Source organism: Mchenga conophoros, linkage group LG22, assembly GCF_057382185.1.
Source record: "Mchenga conophoros isolate Kocher_MC1m ecotype Shallow Benthic linkage group LG22, M_conophoros_male_GT1.1, whole genome shotgun sequence".
Lineage (NCBI taxonomy): Eukaryota > Metazoa > Chordata > Actinopteri > Cichliformes > Cichlidae > Mchenga > Mchenga conophoros.
This window is the reverse complement of record NC_140546.1, coordinates 3,604,591-3,624,769: the sequence shown is the minus strand read 5'-3', so window position 1 is coordinate 3,624,769 and position 20,179 is coordinate 3,604,591. Positions and strand designations below refer to the sequence as shown.

The window sequence follows — 20,179 nt, the reverse complement described above, 5'->3', positions numbered from 1 at the left end:
GCAGAAAAGCGCTGTATAAGAATGAGTCTATTCTCGTGATCAGTGTTGGGGTAGGTATTTTAAGAAGTAATTTAATATACAGAGTTTTTTTGTTAAAAGTATTCAGTACGTTATTTTGGTGTTTTTTTTCTGTAAAATCACCTGAAACACAACATGTCATAACTGTCATTGAACAATATGAACTTGTAGGCTACAGTCTCTCACACCAACATAAATCCCTATCCTAATGACGACACACATATTTTCTTTCTCTTGGCATTTAGGTATATGAATACCTGTCAAGGGTCCTTGACATACAGGTCTCCGACTCGGAGGACAAAAATTAATGTCCTATGTCTTAGGAGGGCAGGATTGCTTTGCTTTTTCTTTATACGATGCTTCGCAGTATTAGTTTTGCCTAACAACCTGTTTTTGACTCCTAAATTGTCATTAATGCAACCGCTCTACATAACAGTCAGTGTAACTGATTATAAATCTTTTATTCATGAACCTACACATTACGGTTTATTTACTAGTTGTATGTATTTTAACAGAGCAAGAGGTGGACCACACGTTTGAAGAGCTGCTGGTCTTTATAACTGGGGCTGACTTACTTCCACCACTGGGGTCCTGCAACATAGACTTTTATGATCAGGAGTCGGGGATACGCATCGATGTGCAGCTTATCCCTGTATCTTCCGAGACGTGTTGCATACGAGGATCAATTTAAAGATCTTATGAACACTGCATTAAAAGCATTCCTGGGATTTGGAAAGCTGTAGCTGCATTTACATGAACTGATGCTGGAAAGCTGTGGTTAAAACCTGTGGCCTTTTGGGATGAAGTTGTGTTATTCTAAGTGTTCTGAAATGGGATTGCTCCTGGGCTTCTTCAAAATTGTACATTTTAAAAGTGTTTAGTATAAAAGTTGTTTGTTTTTACAAATGTGACTGTATATAGTTGTATTTATAGTCCCGTTGAGACAGGTGGGGTATGCATGCAACAAGCCATGCACCAAAAAGTGATGCTCAGAAAATGCTTCAAGTATTGGAAGGAAAATAATAATTCATCTACAAATGTTCTTTTGAAAGGTTGTTGTGCAGTCATGTTTAAGTATTCGGTTATAATATACTGCATAGTTTCTTGTTGCTGCGTTGTGTTTGTGTTGTTGTTTTAAATGTGCAATAGCTGCCTAACAAACTTTGAACTGAAAGACGCTGACTTTTGTAAAATAAAAGTATTGTAATGTCAGTTCTCATGGTGTCTCTTTACCAATTAAAGTTGAGGCTCACCTGTTACTGTCAAATACTGGTGTTGGGATCCACTGACGAGGGCTGTTCAGTACACAGGTATGTGCTTAAGTCGAGGTAAACAGTTCAATAAATTTACCTTCATCTGTTCTCAAACTGAGAGCTCAAGATTCCAGCTCAACTCAATTTGTTCAACTGCTTTCAGGAACAAAGCAGTTTTAACTCCTAAGTTTAAAGTCAGAGTTGGTTAACTCTGAGATTGGCAGCTGACCTTTGACTATAACCTGTTTAAATATTAATAACTCAATTTGAGGAATGTGAACATGTGTCAGTGCTATTATTAGAACACATACTAATATACACAGAGGGTAACGAGGGAATACACCACAGAAGGCAGACACAGCTGAACCTCATCAGACATGACGAATACACTCACACAGAACGCAGAATCCAAATAAAGCAGGGAACCAGAGAATAGCTCTGAGACACGGGTTGACAGAACATAAGGAACAGAGGGACGAAGAGATGCGACTGGAAAACAGAAAATAAATGAAACGAATCATATTAATAATCAAAAACATGAATAGGAAGTCAACAGGTCTTTGGACCATGGCAGTGTTGAAGAGCAAAAAAGAGAAAATCTAAAAACCTGAGAAAGAAAAGATGGAAATTTGATCATTTGACTGATTTGGACTTAAAGTTTCTATTTGAAGTATTTGCTAAATTGTGCAGATAATTATGACTCACTGACTTTTGCTGACTTCATTTAGTGTTAGATTTTTTTTTCTTACAGAAATATGATTTTTGATAATGATCGATATTTAGAAATTGAGATTTATTTGAGCTGGTATGAAGCAGAAGTCAAAGGTCATAAATGATTTGTTAAAAATAAATGATATATTTCCAACTTTATTTTCCTTTAGCAACAATGACATTTTCACTCTGTGTGTGTGTGTGTGTGTGTGTGTGTGTGTGTGTGTGTGTGTGTGTGTCCTCAGTGAACTGTATCAGTCTCTGCAGTATCTTCCAGCTGCAGCAGTCACTTCAGTTTCTGTTCAGTCTGACTGAGGGAGGTTTTTGTACGACTGTTTTTCACTGTGTGAACACATACTGACTGTTAGGATAGTGAAAACTCTGACAGTAATAAACTGCTGCATCTTCAGCCTGGACTCCACTGATGGTCAGAGTGAAGTCAGAGTTTGATCCACTGCCTGTAAAACGAGCTGGAATCCCTGATACTCGAGTGCTAGTGTAGTAAATGAGCAGTTTAGGAACTCCTCCATCTTTCTGTTGGTACCAGGATAAATGATTGCTATAAATATTCTGACTGGTCCTACACTTGATGCTCACAGTTCCTCCCACAGCAGAGCTCACTGCTCCAGGCTGAGTCACTGTGATCTGTCCTTTGGACTCTGAGGATACAGAGACAAAAACATAAAGCAGCTTCATGGTTTTGTGGGCTTCATTTCAGAGGGACAGATGTTGATAGAGGAGAGGAGTTTGATTCTCTGGACTTTACCTGTGAAGCAGCAGCAGAGGAGAGTCCAGATGAGGACGCAGATCAAAGTCATGTTTTTGATGAGGAGGATTTCTGTGGCTTCTGTTGTGATGAAGGACAGCTGTCAGTCATCCAGTGTTCAACTCTCAGGACTATAAACTCTCCCAGAGCACTGGAGCATGGTGCTGCTGATGCAAAGTGCCTCTCTATGGAAATATTCACAGTGACTCCAGCATGGCTTCATAAGCAGTCATCACATTGTGAATTCACAGGTGTCATTTCAATCGGCCAACATGTTTCAAGAAAAATGTAAAATAGTATAATTATAATTTTTTGATCTGGGATGCACTTTCGAGGTCCAAGTATTTTTGTTTTTAGTCTGTTATTTATTCATTCGGGATCTCTAAGTGTTCTCCTTAACTACAAACTGCTGCAGCAGATTAAAAACAGAATTAAACATTCATTCAGCTACTGCTATAAAAGTCATGATGAATGATATCTTCGGGGCATTGAAACTTTTGGTGTGACTTTCTCCTGGACTGACTCCAACATGTTGTTGTCAGGGTTCCTGGGTCGTTGACCCAGCATTTTCAGTTTGTTTCATGTCTGGTTTATTCTCTGTTTTCACTCCCTGTTCTTTGTGCCAGCCTTTCCCTGTGTGTTACTTCAATTATGTTCAGCTGTTCACTCACCAGTCTCCAATCAGTCATTATTCAGCCAGTGTGTTTAAGTCCTCAGTTTCTACTCACTTACTGTCTTGTCATTGATATTGTCACTGCTGTCTACTCTGCATGTTTGCCTTTCAGTTCAGTTCAGTCCAGTCAGCCAGTCTTCTTCCCTGTTCTGCTCGTGCGTTCATCCTGCCATTGCAATAAACTCCCTTAATCCTCACCACGAGTCCTGTGTTTGGGTCCCCTCTTCTTCACATCCACACAGCAACCCCTGACAGCTGTTTAGTAACAGATCAATCACATTAATATAATCAAGATCACAAAGTCGGTTGTCTAACTTTCTGATTGTATTTGAATTGAAAGGTGTGTAGGTTTTACCCACAAGGATTTTTTCGCCAGACACTCAAAAGTAATTGAACAACTGTCTACTACAACCCATTTCATGGAGATATAAGACTTGTTTCCTCATTATTCAAAGATAAGTTAAAAAGATGAAGTATTTTCAGTTCAAAGTTAGCATAAGGTTCAGGAAATCGTTAATCAGCTAATATACTAAACTTTAAAAACCACCCAAGACTTTCACAGGCAAAGAAATAGGATATTCTTCCATTTTTAAGTCACCTTCTTTCACCTCAACAGAGCATGCATTCCTGTTATTAAATACTAAACTGAATGCAGAGAGACCCACAAACAAGCAGAAACTGAATTTGGATTCAGTAAAGGCCTAGTGGAGAATTATGTAGTTGAGTTCGTTTGTTTCAGAGTCAGAGAGCCGTGTCTCTCTACAGTTTTGTTTCAAAATAGCTGATAACTATTCACTGATAGCTGCTAACATCTGCAAACAAATATAATTCTATAAAGTTGTTCTATATAGTGTGTAACTGTTAATATAGAGGGTTATTAAATTTATTGCTAATGAAATTGTAACCCAGTGTTAAAAACGGGATTAAAAGCATAAATATTGATACTCTTTTGATTAAAATACTCATTTCACAATGGGAATAAATATTGATAAAAAGCAATTAAATATAATAAATGCTGATAAAAAGCATGTAAACATAAGTTTAATCAATATGTGGATAAATGGTGTGGAGGCAGGACTGACCCTCCTCCAATCTGTGTGCGCTGCTCGGACACCTGTGTGTGCCTTCATGTACCAATCAGCTACGCTAGAGATACAGATGGAAGGAGAAAGAAGCTATCTGGATAGTAAAAGCCTTTTTGGTGAAAGTACTTGGAGAGTATTAGTGAATTCTGAAGGCCATGCAAGCACTGTGAAGCCCTGTATAGCATTTGCTGCTTCACATGGGGCCTGTCTCAATATGCGAACTTGTAAGGGTCTGAACAGAGTTTCATCATGTTATTTTTGCACTATTATGTTCTGCCACATGTTGTTATTACATGGGTTGATTAAGGTAAACATTAGGCTGACATCTGGGGCCAGAGCTGAAACTCTTCTGGGCCAGCACAGGACCACCATTGTATCTGCAGCTGGCCTTGTGCTGGCCCATGTGTGGGCCACGTCTGGCAAACCTGATCTGGGCCACCAAAGGGCCGTCATACTTTGCGGTATGTGGGCCATGTGTAAGCACATTGTGTGGGCCAGATCAGGGCCATAACAATTTTACTGTGTGGGTAATAGTTTATGTTACACTTCTTTTGCCCCGGATCACATTTTATTCACTGCTGTTGTGTTTCTACCTCATTGTAAATAAAGTCATTGTCCACACCACAGCTCGGAGTCTGATTTGGGTTCACTCCACGCTCTGGTGACAGCCCTGACACTTGATTAGATGTCATGGCTTTGTTCCACTGCGGTTATCAAAGGTCATGACTAAGATTCATCTTGGTATCTGTTACTGGCCAACGTTTGTTCTTTAGTTAATTATATATTTGCAAGTTGAAAACAACATGCATGAGATAGCAGTGGGACACATATTTGTGTTGAAGGGCTTTATTTTGTGTGTGTGTCCTCAGTGAACTGTATCAGTCTCTGCAGTATCTTCCAGCTGCAGCAGTCACTTCAGTTTCTGTTCAGTCTGACTGAGGGAGGTTTTTGTACGACTGTTTTTCACTGTGTGAACACATACTGGCTGTTAATGTAGTGCTGACTCTGACAGTAATAAACTGCTGCATCTTCAGCCTGGACTCCACTGATGGTCAGAGTGAAGTCAGAGTTTGATCCACTGCCTGTAAAACGAGCTGGAATCCCTGATACTCGAGTGCTAGCAGAGTGAATGAGCAGTTTAGGAACTCCTCCATCTTTCTGTTGGTACCAGGCTAAACGGTGATTGTTGTTCCAAACATAAACATCCTGACTGGTCCGACACTTGATGTTCACAGATCCTCCCACAGCAGAGCTCACTGCTCCAGGCTGAGTCACTGTGATCTGTCCTCTGGACTCTGAGGACACAGAGACAACAACATAAAGCAGCTTCATGGTTTTGTGGGCTTCATTTCAGAGGGACAGATGTTGATAGAGGAGAGGAGTTTGATTCTCTGGACTTTACCTGTGAAGCAGCAGCAGAGGAGAGTCCAGATGAGGACGCAGATCAAAGTCATGTTTTTGATGAGGAGGATTTCTGTGGCTTCTGTTGTGATGAAGGACAGCTGTCAGTCATCCAGTGTTCAACTCTCAGGACTATAAACTCTCCCAGAGCACTGGAGCATGGTGCTGCTGATGCAAAGTGCCTCTCTATGGAAATGAACTGACTCCAGCAGGACTGCATAATTAGTCTTTGCAATGTGAATTCACAGGTTTTCAACATGTTTTGAGATGTAATTGGGTTGGTAGCTTTTTATTATTCTATTTATTACTTTATCCAGGACCTTTACGCCTTCTCCTGATACACAATCTGGTAATGTGAATTAAAAGCAGAATTAAACATTCATTCAGCTACTGCTATAAAAGTGATCAATGACACCATTGAGGCAATGAACCTTTTGGTGTGACTTTTTTCCTAGACTGACTCCAACACAGACTTGGACCAGTCTCATAATGCTGTTTAATAATGGATCAATCAAATTAACATACCACTGAATAAAGGTCTCAAAGTCAGTTTTCTAAAATCTGGAATGTGTTTGAACAGACTGCCACAAGGATACGTCTTTGTTTTTTAAAGCCAGTTCATGGACAGATAAGACCTGTTAATTAAACAGATGATTGATTGATTTTAAGTAAAATAATTGCATGTATTGATAATTAATTACTCTCCATATGAGGTCCAAAGAGATCATCACCACAGGAAATAACAAAATAAACATAAGAGCAGAAACTTTAGGACCGTCCGAATCAACCACCTGGTTCATTCGTAAAAGGAACAAATGCATTGGACAGCACGATACTAAAAAGGCCTGAAAAACCACTGAGCTGCACTCAGCTCCCACTGAAGGTTTGGACTAAGAGGCTGCTGGCTCTGTGGCCCGTCCGAGCTGCGGCACTGTATGTTGCATGTACCCACTCGATTCGGACAACGGACCAGCTGTTAGTTTCATTCCATCCCGGGATTCTGGGAAGCCCCCAGTCCAAGTCATCAGCTGTGTCAGCCTGACTGTACTGAGAGTAATTAATAGTAATTAATACTGTTGGATTTGAAGGTAAAATCCACAGACTGAACTTGTGGCCTTCACGTTTCTACCCCTCTTATGATCGAAAATCATGTGGGTCATATGTGTGTGTGTTTATTTGGGTGACTCTGTCATGGTCCTGGGTCATGTGACCCAGTATTCTGAGTTTCTTGATGTTTTCTTTTTCCTTTCAGTCTAGTTTCATTTCAGTTTATCGAGTTACATTCTGTCACGCCTGCACTGTAAAAAAAAATCTGTCAAATTTACGGTAAAATACCGGCAGCTGTGGTTGCCAGGAATATACCGTGTAAAAAAATGTGGAATCTGTAAAAGACAATACGGTATACTGGTTTTGTAACCCTAATTTTTAAGGTAGACAACGTATTATTTTACCAAAATCATGATAGGAAAAACCAAATATATTTGTCAATTATACAGCAATTTAATGTAAAAAATGCAACTTTCCATAGCTTTTTACGGATATTTGCAGAAAAAAAAAAGTAATAATATAATAATATTTACAGTAATTTGTTGTTAATTTAACAGTAATAGGATAGACCCTATTATTGTAAATAACTGTAAAAATAACAGAAATATGTTAAACCTTATTAAAACCTTTGACAGTAAAAAACACAGTGAAATTGTATAACAAATTACAGCATTTTATTTTGACCAGATACATTTTACGGTAAATTCCTGGCAACCACAGCTGCCGGTATTTTACCGCTAAAAATACAGTACAATATGAGGAACATAAATGGTTTACCGTACATTTTACATTTGCAACCGCTAAATATAGAAAAATCTAAAGATGCTCATATACAACCAAGGTAGAGAATATTACTGATAAACAATGAGAAAATTTGACATACCATTTGAAAACAGACTAAACATATTATTTTCTCTATTCCTACAAAACAGCATAGATCTTGAGAATACAGCATGTGTCCATATATATGGCTGGTAATCCATGGAGGAATGAATAAACATGAAACAAAATATTACCTGCCCCTGACCTATCAACAGTAATGAGTCACTGGGTCCTGCCTTGGTGAAGGAAAGGACTCGGTGGAGTTTCTAATGCGCATGGTGTTGAAGATACAAGCTCTGCAGGAGTACTTCAATGTCCATCAGGAGTTCACTTTGGACTGGCAGGATCCCCTCTGCAGCAAAAAAAATGGACAAAGTTTGATCAGTGCTTGAGCAAAATGCACAGAAATGAACAAAACGTGCTGCCAAAACCAGATCTAATGATAAATGATTTCTTAAGTGTAAAATATACAGTTCTTAAAGGATAGCTATTGTCAAAATGCAACCTGGGCTGTTTTTTTCAGTTTTTTTTTTTTTTACTGTAAACGAGACAAACATATATCTAAAAGCATAATTACGACAAACAAGCCGTTTTTGAGATTGACCGTGATTTTGTTTTGTGGTCAATAGCCAGTGAATGGGAATACTAGGGGGCCGGGGCATAAATTTGAGCACATCAAAATCGATACAGTAAAAAAAAAAAAAAAAAAAAAAAAAAAAAAACAGCCCAGGTTGCGTTTTGGCAATAGTTATACTTTAAATCTACTTATGTAAAAGTTATACATAGACAACGCAGCCCTAATCACAATCATAATTTGTTGGAAAACGTATTTAAGTTTCGTATTGATTTATCATAGAACTTGAAGTTAATGGCTGAATGCATGGTGATGAGACCTATCATTCAATCTACATTTTATAGCGTATGAAACTGCTCACCTGGACATGAACCTGAGCTCGGCTGATTAAGATTAGTGTCTCCTGTCCATCTTTCTTTAGCAAAACTTGAATAATACCACTGCTTACCTCTTATTGAATCTTTGGGTGCAGACTTAATTGAAGAGCCTCGTATAAACAGGCAGGGTGTGATGTTTAGGGAAACCAAAGAATACAGCCGCCATCATTTCTGCCAGAAGACTCATTGGGTGCAACGAAGCTTTCATTGTGGACTGGCTAGATACCTTCTGCATTCAGAAGGAAAACAAGAAGGGCATACACCATAAACAATAATAACTGACAAAAATAATGAGACAAGAAATTAAAGTAACAAAATAAGTGCAAATCAAGTTTCCCTGTGTTACAGTGTAGCTGAATGTTTTTCAACAATTTGATTTACGGTAAAACACATACCAAATATTTCCAGCCAAGGTTTGTTTCAATCTTCAGCATTTTTTTTCCTGCCATTGTCTTGAAACTGTTTCATCTGTCTCTCTCATTTGATGCTGTTTACAAAAACAAAACAGCAATATTGTAAAGGGAAAAAGGAAAATTAATTTAATGGAAAAAAAAAGATTATGACCTGAAATCTCACCATTTCCTGAGAGTCACAGGTCCTTTGAGTATCCTTATGGTTTCTGCTCAAATTCAGTGTCTGAAAAGGGCAGGAACAAAACAAACCTTTTTAATCATAATAAAGACAAAATAAGATTTAGAGACAGACGACAAAGAAATGTGTAAAATATCTTCTTGAATCTGTTTACTTTACTAACCTTGAAAGAGACTCTTGGGTCTTAGCTGTGCCACCACCCTTAAACCTTAAAACAGATGGAGACGATATGCTGGCCTGGCTTGAAATTTCCATATTTGGTGCTGTAAAACAATATCACAAACAATAGATTAATTGTACTTTTTGGACCTTGGCCAAAGCATAATAGAAAAAACAGAAAGTCCTTCATGGCTATTGTGCAATGAAATCATAATACTTACTGGTTTGTTTCTCAGATGTCTCCACTCCTAATGATTGTAGTGCCTCCAGTACAATTTCAAGGATTGAGGCAGACAGGTCCGGCAGCACCTTAGTAATGGAACTCCTTATGCTGCCTCCCATTTCCAAGATGTCTGATAAAAGAATGTGAATAAAGGTCAATTTACACCAAGTGGTACCTTTGGTCTTAAAATATGAAGCTGATCTTGCTTGATACTACACTTTTATACAGTGTTTCGTAAGTACCAAACTAACAGCACCATTATTGTGACAGCACACTGTGTTTCAGTGGAACCATTTGGTACCCATACTTCATGTAAGATGTTAATGGATAGAAATCAATTAAGTCAATGGGTTTTGACCAAAAAAATCATTTTATTTAAAACAGCTTACTATCACTTATGTCACACAGAACATCAGCAGGAGGCTCAGTAGAGGGCTCTTCTGATTTCTGCCACAGATCAGACTCTAGCAGACATCTCAAAGTCTCTCTTAAAGGCACATAATAGGCAAACCTATCTTTTCTGTTTTCATCTCTCCCTAAAAATATTTTCTTTGGTTCCGCATAGTTGAAGGCTTTTTTAAAGATCTGAGCTCTGGAGTGCACTGTCCTCAATGGCCCGGTATGACATGCAGAAAAAAGATCATAGCTTTTGACAGACTCACAGACTTTGTTGATGTCCTCCTCTGATAATGATGTGTCATCTTTTAACAGTGATGCAAGTTTACCCAAACTGTATGTCTGTCCCAACTCATGCATGTTCTGCATTTCCTCTACAATGTTCTGTATGGTTGAAGCAGGCAGTAGAAACTGACCCTGCAATTTTAAGTAGAATAGTGAAACGTTTCTCAGAAAAAGATCACAGAATTCAGGGGGCATTTCCATGTTATCTTCATGTGTAATAGACTGTGCAGCAGGCTCGGAAATCAAGGGTACAAAGTCATCTGATGTGGTTGGAACAGATGATGATTGACATGCAGACTCTCTATATAAATCACCAATGCTGCTGTCTGAAAACTCTGTGTTTACGTGACATGTGAGCAGTAAAAGATGATTTAACTCTAAAGGTATTTGTGCATCCTCTTACTGGACAAGTGACCACGTGTCCTTCCACAATATGGCTCTTCAGATGAGCTATTAACTCTTTAGAGTTCTGACACTGACGTTCACACATCGCCATTGCACATGTAAACGAAGAAACCACCACCACACCAGTGACATGGGTGGGGGCAGTGTCTTCGGTAAAAATGAGCCTTAAACGCGCCATACCTGGTGTATGTCTGCTGGCAGCCTGCTTCAATACACCGAAAGAAACAACGTGGCTCATTCCGATGCAGTTTACAATGAAGCACGTAGCCCCTTGATGACTGAACTACCTTACCACAGAAATTACACGTTAACATAACTCCATGTACTTTGGTAATTCCTTCCTAGCGAATTAAGCACGCCATATACAGAAACTAATCCAGAGCAATGCTTCCCTCGCAACAGTAATGCTAACTCAACTCACAAATGCTAACTAAATTCACAACCTCACTCATAAAAAACGAACTGCTAAAATTATCTATAAACGCTGGGCTGGTGGATTTTTATAACAGAGATAACTTGAAGTTGCATGTACTCACCTCACCTCGAACTAATTGTAAGCTGCCAGGATGTCTACAAATTCCGAAGATGCTGTGGTCCAAGCAGCAATAAATGGCGCTAATATACGAGTTCAAAACTGTGTCCGTTAGCGAAGCCAACTTGAGTCTCCTGCATGAAAAAAAGAGCGGTTGGCACACAGCTCAGCAGCGCGCCGCGCTATTGGTCATTTTCAGGTGACGTCATCCCGCAATGTAACGTCGCTCTTTGTTTCTTTAGGAGGTTCGAATTTGATCAGAAGTCACGTCTGCAGACCGCTGCAGCCACATCTTACCTTGCTTCCCCTTTTTTTGGTGAAATGGTTCGCTCATACTGCACAATGTTGCTACCAGATTTTTTTTCTCTGCAATTCGAACGTAAAACGTCTGTACACAGTTTACCAGCAGTTTAGCTACCAATCAACAGCGATCACACAAATTCAAAATTTAAGGCCGACCCACTTAAGGTGGTCTGATAATATGGCGTGAAACACAACAACATAAAGTTGTTTTAAAATAATAATTAAAAAAGATTATTGAAATCAATTTTATTCACAACCATAAACTTTATTTTTAACATCTTCTTTTGCTGTTGATTTTTTTATCAGAAGGTTAACAATGATATACTGCAGGCCTAACTTTTAATCTGTATATCAGTATCTGAATTTTAAAATAAAAAAATACTATCAGTTTTATTGTCTTTCACTGCTGATATTTGCTTTTTTTTTAATGGTATGTACTGGTTGTATTATTACGGTGGACCCTATTTTTTAACATCTTGTTTCTGTAAAAATGAATGTTTTTGTTTGCTTAAAAATCTACAGCTTTATACTGTGAATTCCAATGTGCACAACCCCAAAAGATGTAGTTTTACTCAAATAATACCGTAAAATCTAAGTTTTTCAGACATTTTCAACATTACAATATGTAATTGTAAAATGTATGCATATTTATTTGTTTTCACAGAAAATATTTATAATCTCAACATTTTATTACAGTAAAAAACAAAGTTTTATCCAGTCTCACAATTAACGGTTATTCAATCTATTTAATACAGTAAAAGGAAGTTTTTGATTTTACGCTCCATTACCGTTGGAATTTGACGGTGTTTTGCTGTATATTTTACTGACTTTTTTTACAGTGTGGGTTACACTTTTAATTCATGATTTTTCAAGCTCCCCATTTGTCTCATCCCTGTGTGAAGTTTTCTGTGTTAAGTCTTCGTGTGTTTATCTGTCATGTTTCATGTCCAAGTTTTCTTTGTTTGTCTACTTCCAGTCATGTCTGGGTCTCGTTATGTTTCCCGTTTTATTTTGAAGGATCCTTGTGTTTTGTGTTTATTGTATTTAGCTTCACGTCCCCTGTCCTGTCATTATGTTAATTGTTGTCAGCTGTTTCCCATGTGATTCCGCTTCCCCTGATCATTCCTTATGTGTACTTAATCCGTGTGTTTCTGCTCAGTCGGTGTCAGATGGTCTGTTAACCTCACCACAGTATTCATGGGTTTACCTCATTGTTCCGCTGTGTGTCCTAGTTTACTCAGTGTTCATAGTTTTGTTGTAGTTCTTTCACTGAGTGTCACAGCCTTCTGTTAACACAGTGTTCATCGTCTCCTTAGTTTCCCTAGTTTTATGTTTTTTCTTCTGCAATAAAGGCTCGCTTTATTTTTGAAACTACGTTTTGTCTGCATCTGGGTCTACCTCATTCTTCACACCGGCGCACCCCGCCGTGACAGACTCTTCCCATCAGAGGATGTATGTGTGGGTGTTTCTCTCTCGTCCCTCACAGGTGCCTGCTGAGTGCTTGGGTTGACTGATTCCTGTTCCCAAACTGGAAAACTGGATGGACAGAGAGCTCTTATACCAGATGACTGACAGCCACATCACCCCTCTCTCCTGGGCCTCCCCCACTGAACAAACAGATTAGGGATGTTTAGAAATCTTTTGTTTCAATATTTTGGCACAGCTCACTGCCAAAGTTAATAAATGGGTGTACTGCATTTACACTTGTTTTTGGTTTTGGCTTATTCTTGGGTGGAGTTGGAGTCGGGAGACAAATTCTTGTTACACCGAGGACATAATACACTTTTACATAATTTAGTGAGCATCAAAAAACAACACTTACTATTGAAAAAGTACAATTATTCAGCACTTACTGCACCTTACTGAGTGCTGGCATTTCAATCTTTCTCACTACTCTGTGTACAGAAATCTGTACATTACAGAGAGTGCAAGCATGCACATTTTTTGTTTTCGTCAGCCAAAAAGTTTACTGATCTTTGAGAAAATTATGTAACTTTAATAACTATATGTTCTAACTAGGGACCGAAAGTGCTTAAAATCTCAGAGAAGCGGTGTAGGTGAGGTAGAAAGTCATTAGAATTACATGTTACATATCACACATTGACTCACTTTGTCTTAGATAAGTGTGTGCGTGTGTGTGTGTGTGGGGGGGGGGGGGGTGTGTGTGTCAAGATGTGACCCCATAAAGACTTCCCTAATCCTGCTGGTCTGGAAGTCCAGCAGTTCATCTAAACAAAAGGCACTTGAACTAAAACGTATATTGGTGTGTTTGATATACCATGAAACAATAAAGGAAGGTACGACCTCTCTCGTGCCCCCAGAATGTGAGTGTGCATGCCAGAACACTCTGGAAGGCACACAGAGTCTTTACAGACTGCTCAGGATCAAACCTCTTTCAATATGCAATTGATTGTAAAACTAAGCATATATGAGCAAATATTTCTACGCATAAATGACAATCCAATAATATAAACCTGACAGAACCGTTTTGAAATTTTCTACAAAGTTTGAATAAAGTTAACTGTGTGTGTGTGTGTGTGTGTGTGTGTGTGTGTGTGTGTGTGTGTGTGTGTGTGTGTGTCCTCAGTGAACTGTATCAGTCTCTGCAGTATCTTCCAGCTGCAGCAGTCACTTCAGTTTCTGTTCAGTCTGACTGAGGGAGGTTTTTGTACGACTGTTTTTCACTGTGTGAACACCCACTGACTGTTAGGAAAGTGAAAACTCTGACAGTAATAAACTGCTGCATCTTCAGCCTGGACTCCACTGATGGTCAGAGTGAAGTCAGAGTTTGATCCACTGCCTGTAAAACGAGCTGGAATCCCTGATTGTCGAGTGCTAGTGTAGTAAATAAGACGTTTGGGAGTTTCTCCAGCTTTCTGTTGGTACCAGGCTAAACAGTGATTGTTGCTATAAACATAAACATTCTGACTGGTCGTACACTTGATGCTCACAGTTCCTCCCACAGCAGAGCTCACTGCTCCAGGCTGAGTCACTGTATATTGTCCTCTGGACTCTGAGGACACAGAGACAAAAACATAAAGCAGCTTCATGGTTTTGTGGGCTTCATTTCAGAGGGACAGATGTTGATAGAGGAGAGGAGTTTGATTCTCTGGACTTTACCTGTGAAGCAGCAGCAGAGGAGAGTCCAGATGAGGACGCAGATCAAAGTCATGTTTTTGATGAGGAGGATTTCTGTGGCTTCTGTTGTGATGAAGGACAGCTGTCAGTCATCCAGTGTTCAACTCTCAGGACTATAAACTCTCCCAGAGCACTGGAGCATGGTGCTGCTGATGCAAAGTGCCTCTCTATGGAAATGCCTTTTTTTGCACAGTAATCCATCCATATACAAAAATTTGCATGAAAAACGCAAAAATGTTAATACTTCACCAAGTGTAAATTTTTCAGATAGTAAGAAAATATCATTAGTTATTAATCTTTCATTTCTGTAATTTAATAATTAGAATTTGTGCACATTTGTCTATTTAAGAAAAAATTCTCCTATAATTGCTGATTATGCGTGGGGTAGAATAACACAATCTTTATGTAAATATACTAATAGATTTGCTGCAGACTAAAAGTAAGTGAAGGTACAACCCACTGGACCATATTCAACAGGGACACACTCCACATAGGATTCATTACGTCTGGCTAAAATTAATGTAAAGGATCACACTTAATAACCGTGGACTTATACTTTAGTATTCATAAATCAATGTAAAATGTGTTATTAGTTATTTATCTTAGGAGTCTGGAAATAAAGCGACTGGACCTCTGTAAGTTCTTGAGGATGTTTCATCCGAGAAGTTTCTTTGGTTCTAAAAGGCAAATGGTGGAAAGTCCCAGATTTTAAGCCCCAGTGGGAGTTTCCCCTTAAGAGGGACATTGATCCACCATTGATTATGTGCCCCATCACACGAGCCAACCAAAATATGTTGAAAATCACAATGAATTAAATTATCAGTTTTTCCTGTAATCCTAATTTCTCTAAATGTCTAAACGTCTTTCTGTAAAGACTGTTAACATAATACTGAGTAAGGAGGGACTCTGTGACTCATCTGCTGCTCTAGTTTCTAGTCAGACATTGCCAGGACAGGACCCTTCATCCCTTAAAATGATGAAGCAAATCTGTCAGTTAAAACTCATTTTAAACTGAGCTAAGTCATAAATACAGTTATAGCATTTGTATAAAACTAAAATGCTTGAAAATCAGAAGAAAACTCAGCAACCTTTGATGATTTTAATTCAAATTAAGATAAATACCTCTGGCTGCGTAGACAATGCTCATGTTGCAGGAGTAATGTCCTTGGTTTGACTCTATGCTTTTTTCTTGAAGCTTCTTTATTGAGCTCGACTTCTGTGAAATGTGTCACATGTAAAGCATTTAATTTATTAATAAACTACAATAAACCTTTCAATTGATCAGCCGTGGACGTGTCTGTAAAGCTGTATAACAGTGCTGCTCTCTTGTGGCCTGTGTGTGGTATTACACACACGTGCTGCTCAGCTGTTACTGAAGCACTCACTATAATCAGTTATTCATCATATGGCTATAATGTAAATGCTTGAGGAATAATCTTTATTATATAGTTTTTATAAATTGTATTTTTCTTTGAATCAGATAGAGGCTCGCTTTATTTTTGAAACTACGTTTTGTCTGCATCTGGGTCTACCTCATTCTTCACACCGGCGCACCCCACCGTGACAGACTCTTCCCATCAGAGGATGTATGTGTGGGTGTTTCTCTCTCGTCCCTCACAGGTGCCTGCTGAGTGGTTGGGTTGACTGATTCCTGTTCCCAAACTGGAAAACTGGATGGACAGAGAGCTCTTAACTACCAGATGACTGACAGCCACATCACCCCTCTCTCCTGGGCCTCCCCCACTGAACAAACAGATTAGGGATGTTTAGAAATCTTTTGTTTCAATATTTTGGCACAGCTCACTGCCAAAGTTAATAAATGGGTGTACTGCATTTACACTTGTTTTTGGTTTTGGCTTATTCTTGGGTGGAGTTGGAGTCGGGAGACAAATTCTTGTTACACCGAGGATGTAATACACTTTTACATAATTTAGTGAGCATCAAAAAACAACACTTACTATTGAAAAAGTACAATTATTCAGCACTTACTGCACCTTACTGAGTGCTGGCATTTCAATCTTTCTCACTACTCTGTGTACAGAAATCTGTACATTACAGAGAGTGCAAGCATGCACATTTTTTGTTTTCGTCAGCCAAAAAGTTTACTGATCTTTGAGAAAATTATTTAACTTTAATAACTATATGTTCTAACTAGGGACCGAAAGTGCTTAAAATCTCAGAGAAGCGGTGTAGGTGAGGTAGAAAGTCATTAGAATTACATGTTACATATCACACATTGACTCACTTTGTCTTAGATAAGTGTGTGTGTGTGTGTGGGGGGGTCAAGATGTGACCCCATAAAGACTTCCCTAATCCTGCTGGTCTGGAAGTCCAGCAGTTCATCTAAACAAAAGGCACTTGAACTAAAACGTATATTGGTGTGTTTGATATACCATGAAACAATAAAGGAAGGTACGACCTCTCTCGTGCCCCCAGAATGTGAGTGTGCATGCCAGAACACTCTGGAAGGCACGCAGAGTCTTTACAGACTGCTCAGGATCAAACCTCTTTCAATATGCAATTGATTGTAAAACTAAGCATATATGAGCAAATATTTCTACGCATAAATGACAATCCAATAATATAAACCTGACAGAACCGTTTTGAAATTTTCTACAAAGTTTGAATAAAGTTAACTGTGTGTGTGTGTGTGTGTGTGTGTGTGTGTGTGTGTGTGTGTGTGTGTGTGTGTGTCCTCAGTGAACTGTATCAGTCTCTGCAGTATCTTCCAGCTGCAGCAGTCACTTCAGTTTCTGTTCAGTCTGACTGAGGGAGGTTTTTGTACGACTGTTTTTCACTGTGTGAACACCCACTGACTGTTAGGATAGTGCCAACTCTGACAGTAATAAACTGCTGCATCTTCAGCCTGGACTCCACTGATGGTCAGAGTGAAGTCAGAGTTTGATCCACTGCCTGTAAAACGAGCTGGAATCCCTGATTCTAGAGTGCTAGCATACTTAATGAGCAGTTTAGGAACTCCTCCATCTTTCTGTTGGAACCAGAACATATAGTTGTTGTTATAAACATTCTGACTGGTCCTACAGTTGATGCTCACAGTTCCTCCCACAGCAGAGCTCACTGCTCCAGGCTGAGTCACTGTGATCTGTCCTCTGGACTCTGAGGACACAGAGACAAAAACATAAAGCAGCTTCATGGTTTTGTGGGCTTCATTTCAGAGGGACAGATGTTGATAGAGGAGAGGAGTTTGATTCTCTGGACTTTACCTGTGAAGCAGCAGCAGAGGAGAGTCCAGATGAGGACGCAGATCAAAGTCATGTTTTTGATGAGGAGGATTTCTGTGGCTTCTGTTGTGATGAAGGACAGCTGTCAGTCATCCAGTGTTCAACTCTCAGGACTATAAACTCTCCCAGAGCACTGGAGCATGGTGCTGCTGATGCAAAGTGCCGCTCTATGCAAATGCTCTGACTGTAAGACAGATTCAGTTGGTCTGAAGAATCATTTATAAGTGGATCTACCAGTTTATTGCAGTTCTTTTTGGGAATATTTCAAGCTTTTTTCTTTCCTTTCCTTTTTGTTTTGGTTTAATTTTTTTGGTGGGGGGTATCTTAACCCAAGTAATCACCTTTCTACCATAGGAAAGAAGTTTGAAGAAGCTGCTGCAATTAAAATGTAATTAAATTAAAATTAAAATATGCTTTTATATTCTTTGGAAGACTACAGGGAGACTTCACTTACATGTCATAAATACTGTGTTTTTCCAGTTTGTGTTTTATCGAGTATTATGCTAACCCGCAGTGAGGTAGTTTATTTTATTTAGGACATGACAGCAAAGCTTAGGAAATATCATTTTGTGATTCTCATTATAGCTTTAACACTTATTGCTTTAACAGCAGGATGGTCCTGGGTTCATCCAGGCTGGGGACTTTCTTTGTGGAGGGTGCAGGTTCCTCCAGTGTTTCTGTGGGCTCTCTCCGGTTTCCTTCCACATCCAAAGACATGCAGATACTGTGGTTATGTTAACTAGTGACTCTAAATTGATCAAACGTGAAAATGTGAGTATGAATGGTTGTCCATCTCTTTATCTATCCTGGGTGTATCCTGTCTCTTTTCCCAATAGCATCTGAGAGAGGCTCCACCATCCTCTTCACTTAGTCCTGAATCTGCATGGACCCACATGCTCCTGGTGTCACGATCTGGTTACAGGGACTCAAACGCAGAGCGGTTAGGTGTCTCCAAGGTGTAGTTTATTTACAGTGCCAGTGCAATATATGTACAGTGAAGGGATCCAAAACTCCGGGGAATCACAGGGTAGCTCTCTCACACTCGCTCACGTCTTCTTTGCTCACACTCACACACGTTCACACGGCAGGGAGATCGCAGGTCCGGGGGGGGGGGGGAGATCTGAGGCAGAAGAGAAGGAAAGTCACCAACTAATCACAAATCACAAATTATGAAGCACAAGTCCACAGGAGCTGTGAGAACACTAACGTCAGTAGTACAATCATCCAGCGACGAGAGGATCTGTGTTCCAGCCTCAAATAGTGCTCCCGGTGATGACAGGTGATTGTTGTCAGGTGTGTGTGTGGGCCAAGGGCGGGAGCCCACAGTGAGCTCCGCCCAGGCAGAGAGGGAGAGAACAGAAACAGCAAATGTAGCCTTGTGGGGCCGACCGGGCAGGCACGTAGACCATGACACCTGGTCCTGAATAATTCTGATATTTTAATAGAACAGAGCAGAACTTAACTAAACTTCATGCAAGAGTGAAAATGTCAGGATAAGACACATTGCTTGACTCATGAAGTCAACTTTTGCATGAAATGAAACTTGAGAAAACTGATAATTAAAAGTCAAAGGCATTTTGAAGCAGCTCAAACTATAAACATTAATGTGATTCAGGCACTGTTGGAAATCTCTATATCATAATTGTGTCATAACCCATCAGTATTTCAAAGTGTATGCTCTCCTGCTCCCTTTAAGTCACTTTAATCCACTTTTTCAACAAACTCATTAGTTCCTGGATGTTTTCAAAATAAAAGCTTTCTACCATCTTACTTTTCAGAAACACTTTATTTCTACAGGTTTTCCTTGTGAAACAGTTGTGGGAACTAAAAAATATTCAGTTCAGTCCAATTCAGTTTTATTTATGTAACATCAACTCACAACAGTCACTATTGTAACATAAAAAAGACTTACAAGAATACAGGACAACCCCAACAATCAGAGAGCCCCCTATGAGCAAATATTTTTCAGGATGATTTTTGATGACGATACTAATAGCATGAGATGTCACATCATTTAAAATTCTAAAGGTTTCGTGCATTTCCAACAATATCAGCTGTAAAAGTAATTCTGTGAATATGATCGTCCTTATCAATCATAACTATTCAAAAACAGTAAAGTCCTCAATTTTAAATCACTACATTATTTTCCACGAGCAATTGTGTTTACAGAGTTCACAC

General features: G+C 39.2%; 1 long non-coding RNA gene, 1 pseudogene and 1 gene segment (V, D, J or C); 1 reads left to right on the top strand and 2 right to left on the bottom strand.

The window, feature by feature from the left end:
- Positions 1-20,179, top strand: part of LOC146548551 (Ig kappa chain V-III region MOPC 63-like) — a 37,620-nt gene that overhangs the window by 12,853 nt on the left and 4,588 nt on the right.
- Positions 7,607-11,550, bottom strand: LOC146548553 (uncharacterized). Its single transcript, XR_014890388.1, has 7 exons — positions 11,323-11,550; positions 9,699-9,830; positions 9,482-9,581; positions 9,304-9,363; positions 9,123-9,214; positions 8,799-8,956; positions 7,607-8,128 (listed from the first exon to the last, which is right to left on the bottom strand). It is a non-coding gene; the product is annotated as an uncharacterized LOC146548553 (long non-coding RNA).
- On the bottom strand, positions 14,303-17,913 carry LOC146548552 (immunoglobulin kappa variable 4-1 pseudogene; annotated as a pseudogene).